Source organism: Chenopodium album, chromosome 27 (genome assembly GCF_948465745.1).
Source record: "Chenopodium album chromosome 27, dcCheAlbu1.1, whole genome shotgun sequence".
NCBI lineage: Eukaryota > Viridiplantae > Streptophyta > Magnoliopsida > Caryophyllales > Amaranthaceae > Chenopodium > Chenopodium album.
Window position 1 is genome coordinate 17840166 of NC_137860.1, and position 20840 is coordinate 17861005.

Sequence of the window (20840 nt, forward strand, 5' to 3'; positions counted from 1 at the left end):
ACTAAATCAAATGTAAAGGCACTAGGGGAATGGATCCACATGAATCAACAATAAAGTTCAATCAATTTGGGAAGTCAACCAATCAAGTCAAGCAATGTGAGGGAAAACCGAAATTGCAACCAAAAGAGCACATCATGCTATTCTCCTAGAGGTCTAATTAGTGCCAACTACATCAAACACTAGCTAGGAAACATCACAAGATATCTCAATCGAGTAAATGTAAGCCACAAATCAATGGTCCGTATCAATTTGAAGTCACAATGTAATCTAGTGTGAATAACAAGGGTGATCAAGCCTAATCAAGCACACACATGCACAAAATCAATCAACCAATTTAATCACATTATCAACTCAATCAATTTCCCTAAATTAATCTCTATTCATCATCAATACATGCTTCACCACTACCCTAGCAAAAAAACTACTCACAATCCATGAAAAACATCAAGATCAAAGCTAAACTACTCATCATACCCAAATTCATCAATTGAAATCAACAAATTCAATCCTAATCAATCAAACTATTAATCAACCAAATCAAACAACAATACTAATCAAATCGAACATTAAATTGCATTAAAGAGTAAAGAATCCTTACAAACTTGATAGAAATCAAATCAAATGTAGCAATCTTCAATCATCAATCATCAAACCCACATTTTCTCTCTCTAAAAGCTAAGAAATAGTGTTTTTCTCTCTCTAAGATCTAACCTAATCTAATTCTTACTAATGAAGATCTAATTCTCTCTCTAAAAATGGAAAGAAATAACTATATATACAAAGGGGAAGTTAGGATTGACGTCCAAAAATAGACCCACGCCGTTGCGGCCCGGCGCTCGGAGAAGAGAGAGAAGCGCGCACGGGACACACCCAGAAAGGTGCGCCCGCACACACCTGGTGTGCGGCCGCACACTCCCCGAGTGCACCCGCACCAAACTGGGCAACCTCCTTTCTTCTCTTCGTCCTAGCTCATGAGGTGCGGACACCTTTGATGATGGTGATGGAGGACAAGGTAGGCATCAATTTTCTTGGAATTCGTGAAGAATATAATCCATGAAAAGAGCACAACCAAGGCCTTGAAGCTTGCTCCTCGGATCCCCCTTGACTTGAAACACTTTGCACAAGCATAAGGCATCAAAATCGATGAAAAGCCAAGGAAAGGAAGCTCGGGAATTCTTGGACAATTGATCATAACCTACAAATAAGAGAGAAAAAGCAAATAAAAGGGAAAAGCAACAAACAAACTATAAAATGCACAAAATAGAGAAACTAACTATGAAAAGCATAGAATGAAGAAATTAAGAATAAAACTAAGAAAAACTAAAGAAAAGAGTAATAAAATGAAATGAAATTCATCCAAAAAGAGATCAAATGAGTGCCATAAATGTCACTCATCAAATTCCCCCAAGCTAAACTTTTGCTCGTCCTCGAGCAAAACAAAGCAAGAAAGATCCAGGATGAAAATTTTATTGAAAAAGAAAAAGAAAGACTCAAGATAAGAATATACACTAAGACTCACTGTCGTAGGAATCACGGTTGTTTTTAGCTACAACAAGCCCTTTAAACCCCAAAGTCGCCTATGAGGACGAGTGAGGTCTCGTAAGGGTGTCCTAAGAGTTTGACCCATAACTCTCCACCAAACATCAATGAGGCAAGCCATGAAAATAAAAGAAAAGAAAATGAAAACAAACCTTTGCGAAATGAACTCACATAAAGTCTATAATGCAAATGAATGAAAATCTTTCTCAAGTAGTTACGGTATGCACTTTTCAAGATATCTAAGGTTGATTGAAACATAGGGTATGCTAGGCATAGGGACTAGACATCACAATCCACGTTCATCCTAAACAATCTTACCGCGTTCTCCCCACTAGTCTCAAATCTCCCCTTAGTGAGTATCCCATTGACTCCTCAAAGGAACCGGAAAAAGAATTTTATTTACGCTACTCGACAATCTCGACTATGCATCCCCTTTCCTTAGGCAATGACCCATGATGCCCTCCCCGAATAGTGACTCAACTATCTAGGTCGAAAGCTCTTTCCCCAAGGTTGTAACGTAAGGCATAAAGGGTGAAGGTAGGCTAAAATTTAAAATTTGGTGATTTTCCTAAAAAGTGAAGCAAAAGGGTGATCAATCCTTAACACCACAATCAAGAAATTACCAAACCAAAACAACACCCCCAAGCTTACTTGAAGCTATACTCACAAAGAAATATATACAAAAAGCATACACGGTTCTCCCCCAAGCTAAAATGAAACATTGTCCTCAATGCTTAGAAGGAGAAAAGAATACATCAAAATATTTTTGAATTTTTCACTTTTTCAATTTTTTTTTGTTTTTGTTTTTATTTGAATATGCAATGTCCTTGCCTTTTACTTAATTCGAACGGCTTTTTCTAATATACAACTTATTAGTCCATGCCTTTTATGAAGTAGGACGGCTTTTTTTTTTTCAAACATTTGCCATTATTCACAAAGAAAATGACACCACAAACTTGAATTCATAAAAACCAAAACTCCAACTCATCTACAACAAACTTCATCTCAAATGATCATTTTGCTTCACAAAAACCAAGAAAAGAAAGAAAATGAAACAAAAGGTCAAAGATCTAAAATTGTGGCTTGAAAAGAAGGGATAAGGCTCAAATGGTTGCAAGAAGGCAAATGTAAACCCAAAAATAAAGAAAATAACAAAATATGACAAAAATGAAAAATACCACCCCGAAAAATGTGCCTTTGTCCTCCCTAGATAGTTCGGTCTCGGGTTTAAGAATCATACATCAAGCTTTATTAGATTAGGTTTGCATAGTCAAGGATCCACGCCGCTCATACAAAGAATGTTGAAGGCTAGAAAAACAAGTAACCTCACAAGGATGTAGCAAAAACTCACTAATGGTGTCAAATCGACTATAGGGAGCAACTACCAAGCATGCCACAAACAAGTATAATCCGGCTTCATGATCCTCCTAGTTCAAACCAACTACCCTAGCATACACCTATCCTAGAGTCAACCAAACATAGTCTCAAACCGTGCATACCTTTACAACCTAGGAAGAAATTCATGCAAAAGACAAGTCCAATGTACAAAGTTCAATTCAAAAGAAAAATGAAAAATAAGGCCTCAAAATCATACCACAAATTAAAAGAAAAATAAAAGAAAATAAAAGAAAAGGAAAGTAAAAGAAAATAAAAGAAAAGAAATGGAGACATAGAAAAGGAAAATAGGAGAAATAATATGAAATGGACTAGAAAGCAAGTTAAACACATAAGAATCCCAATCGACAAACAAGTGTTCGATCGACATCATCGTCATCGATCCCAAACACATTACGTGTTAACAAGCATCCATCCTCGAACCATTCAACTTCCCCTAAACAAATCCTATTCTATGCAACCAAGGAAAATAAAGAGAAAAATAAGAAAGATCTCACCGGGCTCCAAGCTTAGCAAAAATAAACGAAGCAAGTAGAAACCACCTCGTTGCATTCCATACCCAAAAGCTTCTTCAAGAAACCAAGTGAGAAAAGGAAAATAAAAGAAACTATAAACAAAAAAAATGGTTAGTAACTTCAAAACAAGAAAAGAAAACAACAAACAATAGGAAACTAAACTAAGCAAAAAGTATATACAAATAAAGGAAATAAAAGTTAAACTAATCAAAGAATAAAAAGAATAAAAGAAAGTAAACTAAGGAAGCAAGAAAGGCTAAACTAACTAAAGAACTAAACTAAACTACAAAGTTTGGATCCAAGGGATTTGGATCAAAGGGTTTTGGATTAAGGGATTTGGATATTAGGGAACAACCAGAACAACAACATCTCAAGCAAAGCATCATCACAAACAACAAGTATCCAAACAAATCGGGCAAGCAAGCTAGCTACAAGGAAAGTAGCCTAGAGATCAAGAAAAAGAGGAAATCAAACAAGAGGAACAAAAATAAGCATGCAAACAACTAAGGTATGAACACAACAACAAATATTGGTCACCAAGCAAAGCATTAGTTCCCCCAAGCTAGATAAAAGTACATCTCAACATCCCAAGCAATACAAAACAAACATAAAAAATATAAGGGATGGAGGAAAAAAGTACAAAAAGCACAAGGGAACTAATGACTACTACAATCACCACCACCACTACCACTACCACTACCACTTGGCCCGGCCCAATTGGGGTCAATGTTGCGCTCGGGGTCATCGAAGGGATGAGGGTAAGGCTCCCATTCTCCGGTATACCCCTCGGGCCACCCATAATGCCCCTTGAAAAGATCTTGTTGCCAAGGAGCAAGAGGGGTGAAGTTATCGGACAAGGTAAGTTCGTAGGGGTGGTTGTCATGGACATGGGGGTAGTTAGGATCACTCCTATAGTCACTACCACCCGAAGCCTTGTAATCATAGTTACCATGCTCATTCGGGTAGTAGCGACGCTCGGTATCGGGGTCGGAAGGACCCGACCAATATTGATGCCCATACGAAGGTAGAGGACCTTGTTGGGGCGGGAAGTACGGATAGTTAACCGGGGGAACAATGTTCCCGCGGTCAACTTCCGCATCATAGATTTGTTGTTGTTGAGCAAACATACTATACCTTGTTGCATTTCTTGAATACCTCTCAATTGTTCATAGATAGCCCCAAAATCTTGATCATACATGCCGTCCAAATGGATTTTCAATCCACTCATTTGCTCACTAAGAGCCCTCAAATCGGCATTTTCATAAGCATGTTGCCCTTCTTGTTGTTGTTCTTGAGGAACTTGTTGTTGTTGTTGTTGTTGTTGAAGCTCTTCATCATCATCTTCATCATCCTCATCGGAGTCGAAGTTGGGACGCCGAAAAGACCTAGGGACATGCCACACATTGTAGGCGATCCGGGTCAATGAAGTCAAACTGGGGTTAGGCAAATAGCACCAATGCTCATTGCTCCTTAACCACTCATATCTCCCATCCCTATAGTTCTTGGAGATGAATTGAATTTGACCCAATTGCTGCAATTCAAGGTATAGGGAGGTGCTATCTCCAATCTCCTTGCAAAAGGGAAGATATGCATCAAGGCGAAGGCGAGTCAAGAGCCTAGTCACCATGCCCCCGCATGGGATCTCTCCCGTACTCCGGCCACGAAGATCAACTCAATATTGGGCAAAAATGTACCCCAAGTTCAAACGGCCCACATACCTTGGGCGAGTAGACAACCACAAGAATTTGAGCTCAAGCTTGCTCATTTTCCCCAACTCTTGCTTAGGGAACACCACATAGCCCAAAAGGCGGTGCACAACCCTAAGGCAAGGTTGGTACACCGAGGAGATTTTGGCGTTGTTGGTGATGAATTCATTACCACCCGAGATGTCTTCCCACCAAGAGTTATGGTCGTACTCCGGGAAGATATAGTGTTCAACGTTCAAGATATCTTCATGGGGATCAAAGTCCAAAGCCGCGTTGAACTCTTCCAAGGAATGATTGAAGTAATGGTTGAATATTTGGAAGCGCACCCTATATTGCACTCCCAAGGGCACAAGCTCCAAGGTAGCCAAAAACTCCAACGTTGGCTCCTTGTAGGTGCGATAGGCATTGTTGATGAAAGAACCCATTCGAAGGTTCAAGAGCAAGGACCGTACATCATCATCCATCCCCAATTTAACCATGTCACGTTGGAGATAATGGGGGGTTTGTTTGAGGGTTCTTTCTTCCTTCAATTGTTGGTAGAAGGTTTTTTGTTCGTTTGTGAAGTTTTTCTTTTTGGGAAGAGAGGTGGGTGGTCGTGTTTGAGAGGAAAAGGGGTTTGATGTACTTGGCCTAGATGAAGTGCTAGGCCTTGAAGAAGTACTTGGGCGAGGTTCCTCGATGATAACATCGGTCTTTATCTTTTTGGTGAGTTTCTTTAGGTATTTAGACATTTTTGAGGCTTTGAGAAAGTTCACCAACAATAGTCAAAGAGCAATACCAAAGAATGAAGAACACCACACCCAAAATCAACACTTACTACCAAATTCACCAATTCTCAAATTCACACTTCCTTCCACCAAAATCAATACCAATCTAAACAAAAATACCAATAATCCAAGAAAAACTCCTTTCAAACAATCCAAGATCAACCAAAAGACCAATACCAACAATCACAACATACTACCCAATTTCCAAAAATCCAACTCACAAGTTATCAACCAAAGATGATGAAAATCGCTACAAAACCAACAAACAACACAATGTTATGCAAAATCAATCAACAAACATCATAAAATCACATCCAATATTACTACACTATTCATGCTCATACAAAATTTCAATCTTTGCAAAACTATGATATAATTGACAAAATTAAAGCAAGGATAAGTGATTATACCATACAAGATGCAAGATTAACCAAATTTGAGCCACCAATTTCAATCCCAAACCAAAAGCCCCAATTTTCGGTCACCAAATGTAGGAGAGAGAATGAGTGAAATTTGGGTCAAATTGTGAGGAATTTTTAGTGTAGGAAGGTTTGTGAGTGAATTTGAGTGAAAATGGAGTGATTTTTGTGAGGAATTGAAGGATTTTTGAGGGTGAATGGTGAGCGAGGAGTGCGCACAAGTAAGAAGGGTTTGAGAGGGAGTGCGTGAGGTAGGAGATGAGGTATGAGGGAATGAATGAAAGAAGAAGGAAGAAGAAATAAAAGGGCACGGCTACAGGGGCGTGTAGCCGCACCTGTAGCATGTGCGCCCGCACACGCAAGGTGTGCGCCCGCACACACCACTTCTTTGATCTTTCTTTTTCTCTTATTTTTGATACTTACTGCCTATTTGGGTGCGCACATGAATCATGATGGTGATGAGGAACACCATAGGCAGTAGCTAAAATCATTTTTAAAGAGCTCAACGTTGATTCATGTGCTTACCACAAAAATTCACTAAGTATCAATTTCCTCCAACCTTTAAAACATGAATTTCCTATCTTACCTCTCTAAAATTTTTACCCCTTTTAACTCAAATTTCGATCGGAATCGAAAACATTCATGATAAGTGCCGCAAACACCTTCCATTCACCATGCATTCTTGAAGAAATCCAATCCCGCAAAATTCATCCTAAAAATCCAGGCAAGTAAAAAAGTGAAAGAAAAGAAAAGGTAATAAAAGAAACAAAAACAAGAAAACTCAAAAATCTAAAAGAAAAGTTAGAATCTCCGGGTTGCCTCTCGGGAAGCGCTTACTTAAGGTCCTAAGCTCGACCCTTCCTCCAAATCATGGAGGGTCAAAGAACACCACCTTCTTCAAGGTAGTAGAAATAGAAAATTTCTCTTCAACTTCTAGTAACTTCTCGTAGTTGCTTGATGAGATTTCATACAAAGACCTTTCAAATGCAAGCTTTTCTTTCCTCAACTTCTTTCTCTTTCTCTTAGAAGCTCGTGCTCTTTTCTTTGCCTTGTCTCTCTTTGTAAATGGTTCTTCACCATCTAAACTCATAGAAACATCACCTTCATCTTGAGGATAGAGTCCAAACCAATGAGGAATGTCAACTTCCTCCTCGTCCATAGGCTTGGGAATCATCACTTTATCTTCACTAACCTTCTTGCAATCACAACTCAAAAGCACATCATCATAATTCTCAAGAAAATCGTTATGTGAAGAATTACTAATGCATACATCATCAATAGGGCGAGGGGAATTAACACACATAATTCCTTTTACAAGAGACAAAGACTCATGTGTTGGTTTCAAATCAAAACTTTCCTCATTCTTACCAATTCTCAAGGTAATACGACCTCCCTTAACATCTATCAAGGCTCCCGAGGTGGCTAAGAAAGGTCTTCCTAAGATGATAGGGATATGGTCATCTTCCGCAATCTCAAGCACAATGAAATCAACGGGAATGGTGAACTCTCCTATCTTGAGAGGAACATCCTCAACTCTCCCCTTTGGAAACTTAATAGACCGATCGGCCAATTGAAGGGTCATATTGGATGGAAGGAGTTCACCTAGCTTAAGTTTCTTAAAAACGGAATAAGGCATGATACTAACACTAGCACCAAGATCACAAAGAGAATTTTGGAACAATTTTCCTTTGATTTTGCAAGGTACGGAGAAATTTCCGGGATCCTTCAACATTTGGGGTAGGTCATTTTGAATAAAGGCACTAAAACACTTCCCTAGATTCACCAGTTCCGCCATATTGCAATCTCTTTTACCGCTCAAAATTTCCTAAAGAAACTTAGCATAGTTTGGCATTTGTTCTACAACATCGGTAAAAGGAAGAGTAAGATGAAGTTGCCTAAGCATATCGATGAATTTCCCAAATTGCTCATCCAATTTATGCCTATTGTGCTTTTGGGGGTAACGAAGTCTAGGTTTGTAAACCTCATCTTGCTTCCGCTCTTTCTCCTTAGGCTCATCATTGGAATCCTCACTCATCTTGCTAGGCTCTTCATTCTTATTCCCTTCACTCGAATCATTCTCCTTTTCCCTCTCCTTACTCTTCCTAGGAACACTCTCTTTAAGGACCTTACCACTCCTAGTGGTCATAGCACACATCGGTTCCCTAGAATCAACTTCTTGTGAAGGTAAAGAAGATGGACTAGCACAATCTTTCAAAGGGTTGGCTAGTTGGACAATTTGGTTCTCAAGCATCTTTCCATGAGTAAATAGGACCTCAAACATTTTATTACAAGACAATGTGAATTCATTCAACATCCTAGATTGATCCATCATGAAATTTTCTAGCCTATTCAATTGGAATTGTTGAGTAAAGAAATCATCATCTTGGCTTTGAATCTTTGGAGTAAGTTGGGGTGGGGTATCTCTTTGAACATCATTTTGAAAACCTCCCCTACCTTGATTACTCCAATTACCGTTACCATGATTTTGGCCGGAATTTTGATTATGGTTACCGTAACCTTGGTTATGATCCCCATATTCTTGGCCATAGCTTTGATCATTACAACAAAAGTTGTTATGGTTACCACAAAATTCTTGGGTTACACGGTTACCATAACCACTCTTTTGGTTGTAATTGTCATAGCTCCCATTCTTGTGATAATTCCTATTCCCAACAATCTTTTGAGCATTAAATCTAGGTCTAAAATCATTATTATAATCACAATTCACATGCACATTCTCATATCCATCATATCTATCACAAGGAACAATGGGGCAATTAGAAGCATCATGATCATTCTTTCCACACATATCAAAAACCAAGCATTTTCTAATCAAGCAACAAGATGCAAAAAGAGGGTTAGAATAGGAAGATGTACCTCTCCCCTTAAATTGGGATGGAAGACTAGAAGCTTGTGAAGGACTCTCGAGCTTGTTCTTGAGAGAATTCACCTCCTTTTCTAACTCCGAGACCATTGTGGACAAATCGTTAATGACATAAGATTGATCGGTTGAGCAACTTGTGCTTGCCGATTCCCTCTCTACATCATGCCAATCTATGTAATTCCTTACCACATCATCTATTACATCCACAACCTCTTCTTCCGTCTTGTTCATGATTAGCCCTTCGGCTCCGGCATGTAGGCTCGATCTACCTTGAAAGCTCAAACCAATATAGAAGATTTGGATCACTTGGTATGTTGGAATTCCGTGGTGAGGACATTCCCTTTTGTAGTCCTTGTACCTCTCCCATGCTTCATAGAGATTTTTTCTAGGCAATTTCTTAAAACTTTGGATTAAGGCTCTAGCCTCCGCCGTTTTCTTTGGTGGGTAGAAACGGGACAAGAATGCTTTTGTGACATCATCCCATGTTCTCAAAGAATTGGGCTTCACTTCTTTGTCTACCCATTCTAAAGATCTCCCTATGAGAGAGAAGGGGAACAACTTGAGGCGGATAAACTCTTGAGAAACTCCATTGACATTGATAGTGTTGCAATATTTTTCAAACTCCTTAAGATGGTTCAATGGGCTCTCATTCTTAGCCCCATTATATTGTCTCCTTTCAATTTAGGTGATCATTGCCGGCCGAATTTCAAAGTTGTTTGCCGGTGTTGTAGGTGGAGCTATGCCGCTCTCAAACCTATATGCACCGGGCACTCCTAGTTCCTTCAAGGCAACTCTTGTATTTTCTCCCATGACTTGGGATCTATGCATACAAAACTCAAAGAAAATATTAGTAGCACAGCTACAAGTGTAGCCCAAAGTGTAAAATCTTTTTGTATTTTTCAAATAAAGTGGAATAGACTCAACAACAATATTCACTCAAGACATCATTCCCCGGCAACGGCGCCATTTTGATGGGAGGAGGAACGGTAGGTCGTTGGGCTACCACCCCACCCAATCAATCAATATTTATAACTCAACAAACCCCTATGGAAGTGTAGTGGTAAGTCGAGGTCGAACCTAAAGGAATAAAGGTTGAATGTATATTGCCTAGTGTCAAGCTACTCCGAAGTCAAGTGAGGGGTTTATGGTAGGAACTAAGACTAAGCTAAGCAATGCAATAAGCTTGTACTAAATCAAATGTAGAGGCACTAGGGGAATGGATCCACATGCATCAACAATAAAGTTCAATCAATTTGGGAAGTCAACCAATCAAGTCAAGCAATGTGAGGGAAAACCGAAATTGCAACCGAAAGAGCACATCATGCTATTCTCCTAGAGGTCTAATTAGCGCCAACTGCATCAAACACTAGCTAGGAAACATCACAAGATATCTCAATCGAGTAAATGTAAGCTACAAATCAATGGTCCGTATCAATGTGAACTCACAATGCAATCTAGTGTGAAGAACAAGGGTGATCAAGCCTAATCAAGCACACACATGCACAAAATCAATCAACCAATTTAATCACATTATCAAATCAATCAATTTCCCCAAATTAATCTCAATTCATCATCAATACATGCTTCACCACTACCCTAGCAATAAAACTACTCACAATCCATGAAAAATATCTAGATAAAAGCTAAACTAATCATCATACCCAAATTCATCAATTGAAATCAACAAATTCAATCCAAATCAATCAAACTATTAATCAACCAAATCAAACAACAATACTACTAAAATCAAACATTAAATTGCATTAAAGAGTAAAGAATCCTTACAAACTTGATAGAAATCAAATCAAATGTAGCAATCTTCAATCATCAATCATCAAACCCACATTTTCTCTCTCTAAAAGCTAAGAACTAGTGTTTTTCTTTCTCTCTCTAAAAATGGAAAGAAATAACTATATATACAAAGGGGAAGTTAGGATTGACGTCCAAAAATAAACCCATGCCGGTGCAGGAGCTCGGAGGAGAGAGAGAAGCACGCACAGGACACACCCAGAAAGGTGCGGCCGCACGCACCTGGTGTGCGGCCGCACTCGACATATGCGCGGCCGCACACTCCTCGAGTGCGCCCGCACCAAACTGGGCAACCTCCTTTCTTCTCTTCGTCCTAGCTTATGAGGTGCGGACACCTTTAATGATGATGATGGAGTACAAGGTAGGAAGCAACTTTCTTGGTATTCTTGATGAATATAAGCCATGAAAAGAGCACAACCAAGGCCTTGAAGCTAGCTCCTCGGATCCACCTTGAATTGAAACTCTTTGCACAAGCATAAGTCCTCAAAATCGATGAAAAACCAAGGAAAGGAAGCTCGGGAATTCTTAGACAATCGATCATAACCTACAAATAAGAGAGAAAAAGCAAATAAAAGGGAAAAGCAACAAATAAACTATAAAATGCACAAAATAGAGAAACTAACTATGAAAAGCATAGAATGAAGAAATTAAGAATAAAACTAAGAAAAACTAAAGAAAAGAGTAATAAAATGAAATGAAATTCATCCAAAAAGAGATCAAATTAGTGCTATAAATGTCACTCATCAATAATAATTAACATTGGGCCCTCCTCTAGATTATTGGGCCGTATGTAAATAATTAACCGGGCCCAGTTTAGTATTTTTGCCATAACTTCCTCAATATTCATCGGAATTGGGCTTATAATGTATCGTTGGAAAGGTCTCTTTGAGCTCCATCCAACTACACTATTATTGGACCTTAATTATAGACCAAACTAAACAGGTTTGGCTATTTTTAAATAAATAGAGTTATTTTCGAAAATAGAGAGAAGAGAATTTTTAATAAAACTAAACCGCAACACTCGACTTTTCCACACTTTCACCTCATCCGATCATGGTTCGACGTGAAAGGCATTCATCACTGGGTTTGGTTTTGGGGAGACACAAATGGGTGTCTACAGAAGCCCCCACTTTGACTGAGTTTGGAGAAACCTAGGTTTCGAAAACAAAAGTCAAAGTAGTGATAGGGACGGAGAATGATTCGGAATGTTCTGCGATCCCAAATCATTCCTATAACACCGATACCTGCAAACTAATCATTAGTTAAAACAGATAAAAGAGTTAAGAGACGCGTATCTTGCACCGTCGAGCACACGACTCTGAAGGTAACCATTTTGTTGCATTTTGTTGTTTGTGACAACCTCCACAGTATCTCGTGAACGTCATCATTGTAGGTAACATTACGTCGTCATCTTCAATACTTCTTGGTGACAATCCTCCACAGTATTTCGGGAACATCGTCGAAAATAACTATATGTCGTCATCTTCAGGGTTGTGGCCGTACGTCGCCACGGCAGTACGTCGTCGCTATAGACAATCTCTTCTTTACCTTGAGGGACCGTCGAAGGTGACCATATTTCGCCATCTTCAGAATTTGTGACATTACCTCGTCACGGCAGTATTTCGCCACTAGACAACTCCTCTCTATGTTGGGATACCGCCGAAGATCATTCTATGTATCGATCTTTAATATACCATTATTTTTTGTTCCAATACTTCGGTGCGTCTACTTCTTTTTTGTGAACCATTACATTGGTGCTATTATTGAACCATTATTTCGGTGCCTTATTATGAGCCAATATGTAGGCGCTTTAAGCTAAGTGAGACGATCTTTCATCAGGTCAATCACTTAATGCAATTGTAATCAAGCTGATTAAATCATGCCAATTTTGCTTAAAGGGGCTAACTGGTGTACTAAGGAACCCAAACTGTCGCAATAGGTCCACAAAGTCATAATGTGGGGCCCATTATTTTGTCGCCGCTTCAGCGCTAGCCAGAAACAGTTGTCGCCAGCATTCGCGTTTGTCGCGACGCGACAGGGTCTGTCTCCTCGCGACAATCCTGTCGTTTGGCGATGGAATCGGGGTTTTAAAACACCCGTCTTCTTTCTTTCTCATTTTGCTGTTGCTTCTCTGCTTGTGCGTTTGTCGTAAAAACTTCAAATTGCTCGTTCTGGCTCATTTCTCAACCGAATTCGCTCAAACTTGTTGCAAATCGAAGCTTAATTCATCTATTTTCCCGATCTATGTAACTTTTGCTCAAACGTTGCTCGGTTTTTGATGAATTACACATTCTTGTTCACGGATTTTCGAAAAATCCGAAAATGTTCTTGCTTAATTTGCTTCGTTTGTTGAATTTTATGCCTTGAATTTGTTTAATTATGCTTGTATATTGCCTTGGGTGCATTTTGAGACTTGTTTGACTCAATTTGGTGAAGAAACGAACAATTCACCATTGCTAGACCTCTTAAGGTCGTGAAGAACAATGTGACTCGTTCTTCGCATTTTCGTTGCTTTTCCTTGTACAATTTGTCACAATATTCATCATATGTTTGCAAGAAATTGTTTGTTTGTTTGAAAATGCATATCATGCTTAGTTGAATTTTTGCTCTGTTTTAGTACTACGTACTCTATTTTGCGAACATAGTATTATGCGGCTTAGGCGAACCTTAGATACTGTAGAGCCTTAAAATTAATTACTTTTGCATAATTTAGCATGGCTAGACGACATGGTTCTGGCTCTCGATCGAGAGACTCGCACCGAGAGGACAAGCCCACCAGAGAGGACGAGGACGTTCCATCTACTTCCAGGCTAGGTCTCATGCCAGATTGGGATGAGCGCACTCTGTTTCACGCGCCTATTCATCATCTGTCGGAGCGAGTCCGACGTGGTCTTGCAGGTGGGAGGACCCGTAGCCACGGCTCGGGTAATTCCACCATCGGTTCTCTCTACGACACCTTCATCAGCCGAGATGAAGGTTTACGTCGACTTTGGGAGTCATGTGGGTTGTCTCCTCTTCTTCTGGCCACCCGGGCCATGCTTTCATACGATGGGTGTAACCTCGTCGTTCGATCTTTGGTGGAGTTCTTTTGAGACACCACCAACACCTTCCACTTTCCTTAGGGTGAGATGACCGTCACTCCAGCCGATTTTAGCCTCATCACGGGGCTAGAGTTCCAGTCTACTCCTTTGCCGTTCGACAACGATATTACGATCTATTCACCGGACGTTCAGGAGTTGTTGGGGCCGATTGCTATTCGGGCCCAAGCTGAGGCTCAGTCGGGACAGATGAGTGCCCAATGTATTCGACGCTGCACATTGGTTGCAGCTTTCGAGGATGATGCCACCACACGTGAGCAGCGGGTGCGAATCTTTGTGTAGATTCTGCTATCAGGGACGTTTTCCCCTGATCGAGGTAGTAGAGTACTTCTTTATTACCTGTCCGCTGTCGCGACCTTCAGCTGGTCAGGACATATGACTTGGCCAGCATGGCTTATGCGGACTTTCTACTGGGCCTGTGACGTTCTTGCCGTCACAGGGCCTTGTCTGGAGAGGTGGCACTTTCCAGCTTCTGGAGGGTCGTAGAGGTATATCTCTTTTGCTTTTAAGATTTAGCTCTAGGTTAGATGCACAATCCTTACTGACTTTTACTTTTCATGTAGATCTGGTTCTACGAGTACTTTCCCTCACTTGCGCCTGCGAGGCCTTCCCTTCGCGTGCTCCCCATTGCTGCTAGTTGGGGAGGCCGTCGAGGTCCACCAGAGGCGCTTCGCCTTTGAGAGATGATCCTCTCAGTAGGTCTTTATAAACATTACTTTTTCTTTATCATTTTTTGGTATTAGTTCTTTACATGGTAATTTTGCAGGAGCCCAGCCCGGTCTATCGACCTTGGGCTATTTTTCCTATTCCTGCGTTGGCGGCCCAGTACACTCCTGAGCGTCGGTATTTTTTGGGGACATACGACGCGGTGGTCTACCTAGGGGAGAGGGTAGCCATTCAGCACTCCTCGGATGTCTTTGTTGTTCCTGCTCCTCCACCCTGGCACATGTTCCATGATGCCTTGCAGCGGGATCGAGCCTGTGGATCCTCTCGGGGTACTCCTTGGAGATCCCATATTCTCCTCGAGCAGAGTTACGAGGAGGATCTACTACCGTTGCTAGCGCCGGCTCCTGTCCTTTCAGAGGAGGCAGCGGTACACTTTTATTTACTTGACTTGTCTTTTATTAGGTAGCCCCCAAGTATTCTCTAACCTTTTGTTTTTACCAGGCCGGTCCTAGGGAGTTCATTCCCCTAAGGATGTCCATACGCTATCAGGGCATGTATGGGCCGATTGAGGAGCTGATTCCGCCGGCTCCAAAGGGGGAGCGGTTCGTGGAGCGCTCTATTCCTCGTCACCAGACTCGGGTAAGTAACTTCGCATATCTTATTTTTATGTTTGTTTATAACTGTTACTGACTTAATTACTTTGGCAGTTTTCTCGCGAGGTGGTGACGGCTATGGCAAGGTGCATAGATGCCTTTCGCAGCCAGCTCGTGAGGTTGCGGAACCGTGCTACCTGTCGTAGCAACGATGCTGAGGAGGTATTACTTCTTGCATTTACCATCTTTATCTTGCTTTTTACTTGTGTTTGCTAATTTTGATTTACTCTTGCAGGGACAGCCTATTCCTTCTCCACGCACTCGGTCGAGACCCGAGCCTAGGAGGGAGACTACTAGGTCCGACTCGAGGCGTCGCTGGACTACTTCAGGTGGTCGGGGTGGCGTTCTGAGACCGCCGCTGTAGAGGATTCGGCATCATCTCCTGAGGATGCTCCGACTGGGCCGACAAGTCGAGGTGGGATGGGTGGTGGGACGTACGAGGTTGGCTCGTCGTCACAGCAGCCTTTGTAGCCTCAGCCTCTCTCTATTGGGTACCAGGGTGAGACGGGTTGGCCTGGCCATGAGTTGCAGCTCCCGCCGACTAGCGGTTTGGGGGATGGTGAGGGACGTACTCCATGGAGTAGGACTTTCTTTGACACTTTTGGTGTCCCCCATCATCTACGGCCTCCTACACCGTAGTTGTACCTGTATTTTTATTTATTTTGACTTTGTAGGACTTTTTCCATTTTTATTTATTTATATGACTCATGTATTAGACATTTGTACATATGCATCTATTTCTTAGTAAACATTTTATCTTTTATTTATTTTTTCATTTTATTTTACGTGCATGTGAGTGTGTGATTTTTGCGCAAAATATCCGTCATTTTTAATATTTGTGAAGGGTACCGACTTTTCCCCCAAAAAAGAAAAATGAAAAAATAAAATGAAGGGAAAAAAGGTATAGTTAAAAATAAGCCTAAAATTAATTAAGCTTAATTTAAGTAAAATATAAAATAATAAGGGTGAAAAATGTGTAAGGATAAAAGAGAAAAATAATAGTAAGAGTGAAATAAGGATAAGTCAAGTCAAAGTCGAATTCGAATAAGTAAAAACACGGTTTTCAACGCGTATGGACTGTCGCTGCTGAAAAAATACTGGCGCCGCGTAATCGTACCTGTCGCCACACGACAGAGTCTGTCGCCACGCGACAGTTGTTGTCGTTACGCGACAGACTTGTCGCTTGGCGACAGAGTCAATTATCCTAATTCTCACAGAAGTTCAATTCTACTGTGAAAAAGCTTATAAATAGCCCCCAGAATTTACGTTTTCTACATAATTCGATCAGATTATTAATTAAGTAAATTAGCTATTAATCATGCCTTTAGCTAAGAGAACTTTTTGCGCATATACGCGTGAGTGGTGTCGTTCTTTAACTTCCAAAGAGAGAAAAGAATTAGATTTTTCCATATGAGGGGTATTTATGGTGTAAAGGGGGTAGATCTTGACATAGACTTTATCTATACCGCCGTAGAATATTGGGATATTAATACTCACTGTTTTAGATGTTTTCATGATGAAATTTGCCCTTTACCGGAAGAATTTGAAGCCATTCTAGGCTTTAATTCCATGGATCTTGCGGTAATGCCTAGAGTAAGTGAATATTATTACAAAGATTATGAGCGTTTCTTTGATCTAAGGGGTACGGATTTAAAAAACATAGTGCATGGCAATGTATTTGATTTGAGAGAATGAGGGCCAAGCAATAATTATATCTATTATAAAAGAAGAGTTTTCCTCTTTTGCATGTTTAGCTAACATCTCCTAATTAGTGGTAAAGATAATGAGGGCCAAGCAATAATTATATCTATTATAGAACAAATTGAATCAGGGAGAAATCCAATGCCGCTGATCGTTGGAGAAACTATGTTGTGTCTAGATGCATTGAAAAGAATCCAAAAGCACCTCTTCGAGGTTCTCTAGTTTTATTACAGGTATAAAATAATAATATTTTTAATTGCAAAGAATTAAAAATATTTTTACATTGTAATGCTAATCAAGTGCATATTTTTTTTACAGATATGGCTTTTGGAGAAGCTAAAATTAATTAATCCTCCCGATGATATTGAAAAGTACACTCCCAAATGCTTAGTTCGGCGAAAGAAGCGGTTTTCTTTAAAGATGGGTCGCCGTGAGTGGAGCAAGGTGTTTGCCGCTTGTGATTTCACCCTGAATTGAGTTGTCCCTTGGTGGAAGATTGAGAAGATGGTTGGTTGTAATAGCCAAGCATGCTGCCGTCTCCCTAGCTTATCAAAATTAACTTTTTATTTCCCTTGTAGAGTTAAGAGACAATACGGACTTGCACAAACCATCCCTACGGAAGATCTCCGCCGACCTTATGAATTCCCCGTTTCACAAGAGGTTGAGCGCTTTGACAAGTATTGGTGTGCTAGGCCCTTATGGGAGGTGATTATCCACAAGGTTCCACCTTGTTTGTCAAACAGTGTAAAGCAATGGCTTGATGGAAGACCTCAGAAATCCCAAGTCAAAGTTGAGAAGACCGATGTGAAGACTCGTCTGGGTGACAAGAAGGTTACTGCTAAAGAACGCCTAGGGGAAAGAAGTGAATTTTAAGACTCCTATTATGCCAAAAAAGAAGAGCTCTAAGAAAGACAAAGGAAAAAGAAAAGTTGATTCTACAGAAAAGAAGGTTTGGGTGGAAAAGAAACATGGAATCTTAGCGGAGGGAGAAACTATCTATACTAAAATAGAATGTAGATCTTCTAATGGATGTCTCCTAGCAAAGGTTATGGATGAAGAGGAAGAGAATGCGGACAAATATTGGAAAACAATTAAGAAAGAGAAGAAAGATTAGAGCATTGCTTTTCCTTTTATTTATTAGACAATTTCAATTTGTTTTTAGTTAATTTTTTAAGCTTTATTTTATCAATAATGTAATTTCTTTATTAATTAATAAAATTTCAGCTTTTATTTAAATAAACTCTACATTTAGAGCAATGAAAACAATTAAAATATTTATTTTTCGGGGAATTTCTTCGAGTACGGAAGTCGAACAAATTTCCAGAATATACCAAATCTGCCCAGACACTCACAGAAACTTAGCGCTATTTATCAAATGTTTGTCGCCGACGTTTTGCCCCTATCGCCCGGCGACAAAGTACTCGTCTGGCGACAGAGTTCCTTTTCTGGCGCCAGTCTTGTAACTTTGCAGAAGTGAATGTTTTAATTCTGGGATGCGAGATTTTGAAAAATTAAAGTTGCCGCACCCTTTTGGGGTTGCCTACGTATCCTTTGCTTAAGGAATCAGGCCAAACATAGCTCTCTTGAGTGTTTTACTCAAGTAATTATGGGTAGTATTTCTTAAGTTGGTCAAGATTTGTCATATTAGAAAATTCATTGCCATCCATGTCAGTTAATTTAGCCGCGCCTCCCGACAGAATTGTTTTGACAATGTATGGTCCGGACCAATTAGGCCTAAATTTGCCTCTTGGGTCCAAAACATTTTTCCTTAGTGCTTTTAATACCAAGTCCCCAACCTTGATATTTCTATTCTTGACCTTCTTAATGAAATGTGTAGCCATACGGGTTTGATAGCATTGGGTATGATGTAGAGCTTCTAGTCGTTTTTCATCGAGTAGGATCAACTCTTCATACCGTGCTCTAGTCTATTCGACTTCATCAAGTTTACTTTCTAACGCAATGCGTAGAGAAGGTATTTCTAATTCTACAGGTTGTACGGCATCCATTCCATATACTAGGTTGAATGGCGTATTTCTTGTTGATGTTCGGATTGACGTGCGATAGCCCCACAGTGCAAAGTGAACCTTGTCAGGCCAATCTTTGTAATTTTCAGTCATTTTTTCGATGATAGTCTTTAAATTTTTATTAGCGGCCTCCACTGCTCCATTTTCTTAAGGTCTATAAGGGGAAGAATGGTGATGTTGAATACCGTACTTTTGTAGCAACTCTTCACATTTAGCTTGAAAGTGAGTTCCATTGTCACTTATCATTTCATGTGGGACTCCATATCGACAAATTATGTTTCTTTCAATAAAGAGTGCTACATGTTTTGCAGTGAGTTTAGCATATGATTGCGCTTTTACCCACTTTGTGAAGTAATCTATTGCGACTAGGATGTATTCATGACCTCCTGTCCTAGGGGGTGTGATTTTTCCAATTATGTCAATTCCCCATGTAGAGAAAGGCCATGGTGAAGTATATGTGTAGAGGAGAGATGGTGGAACATGTTGTAAGTTTGCATAAATTTGCATTTGGGGCATCTTTTTACATATTAATGACAATCCCTATTCATGGTAGTCCAATAATACCCTTCTTGCATTATCTTTTGGACTAGAATTTTGCCATTAACATGTGTTCCACATATTCCTTCGTGGACTACTCTCATAGCTCTTTGAGCATCTTTTTTACCTACACATAACAAAGCTCGACCTTAGGTACCCTTTTGTGTAACTCATCTCCTATGAGTACAAACTGGGAAGCCAAAAGCCTTAGGGCTCTTTTTGCCCTTTTGTCAGCATGAGGAGGATATTTTCCTTTGGTGACATAATTTAGTATGTCTGTAAACCATGGTTCTTTTTCTTGTTCTTCTTCTTGAATCACTTCATCGTCTTTTATAGCTTAAATGTATGCTGGTTTATGCCTTTTTTTCTATGGTTAAAGGCATTTGCTCAATTTCCTTAGGAATCCTGACCATTGAGGCTAGTCTTGCCAAGGCGTCGGCAAATTGGTTTTCCTCTCTAGGTAGATAGGTGTATTCCACTCTTTCCAACTGATCAGTGAGGGTTTCCAAATATGTTTGGTAGGGAGCTAAGCTTTCACTCCTAACCTTCCATCTCTTTGATTTTTAATAATGATTAATGAGGAGTCTCCGAACATCCGGAGTTTCTTTACTCCTAAGGCTAAAGCAGTTTCGAGGACTACCACGCATGCTTCATATTCGGCTGCGTTATTGGTACCGTCAAAATCTAACTTTATGGATATAGGAACATGTTCCTCTTTAGGTAATACTAATAAGACTCCTACGCCACATCCTTTTTGGTTTGAGGCTCCATCAAAGTATAAAGTCGATGTATCATCTTCTGTCATCATTAAATCTTCATCTGGAAATTTATTCTCTTCCAATGGTGTCGAATCTTGTATTGGAAAATATGCTAGAAAATTCGATACCACCGATCCTTTGATTGCCTTTTGAGGCATGAATCTTATATCAAATTGGGCTAAGTTAACTATCCACCTTGAGATACGCCCGTTGAGTGTAGATCTTTCAAATAGATATTTGAGGGGATCCATTCATGATACTACATAGACCGTATGCACGAGCATGTAGTGTCTTAATTTAGTTGTGGCCCATATCATTGCGAGGCACAACTTTTCTAGTGGCGTATAGCGTGTCTCATACTCGAGCATT

At 40.1% G+C, this 20840-nt stretch overlaps 1 pseudogene; it reads left to right on the forward strand.

Moving 5' to 3' along the window:
• Window positions 1-9544: 9544 nt before the first annotated feature.
• LOC145621731 (small nucleolar RNA R71) lies at window positions 9545-9643 on the forward strand (annotated as a pseudogene).
• Window positions 9644-20840: the final 11197 nt, after the last annotated feature.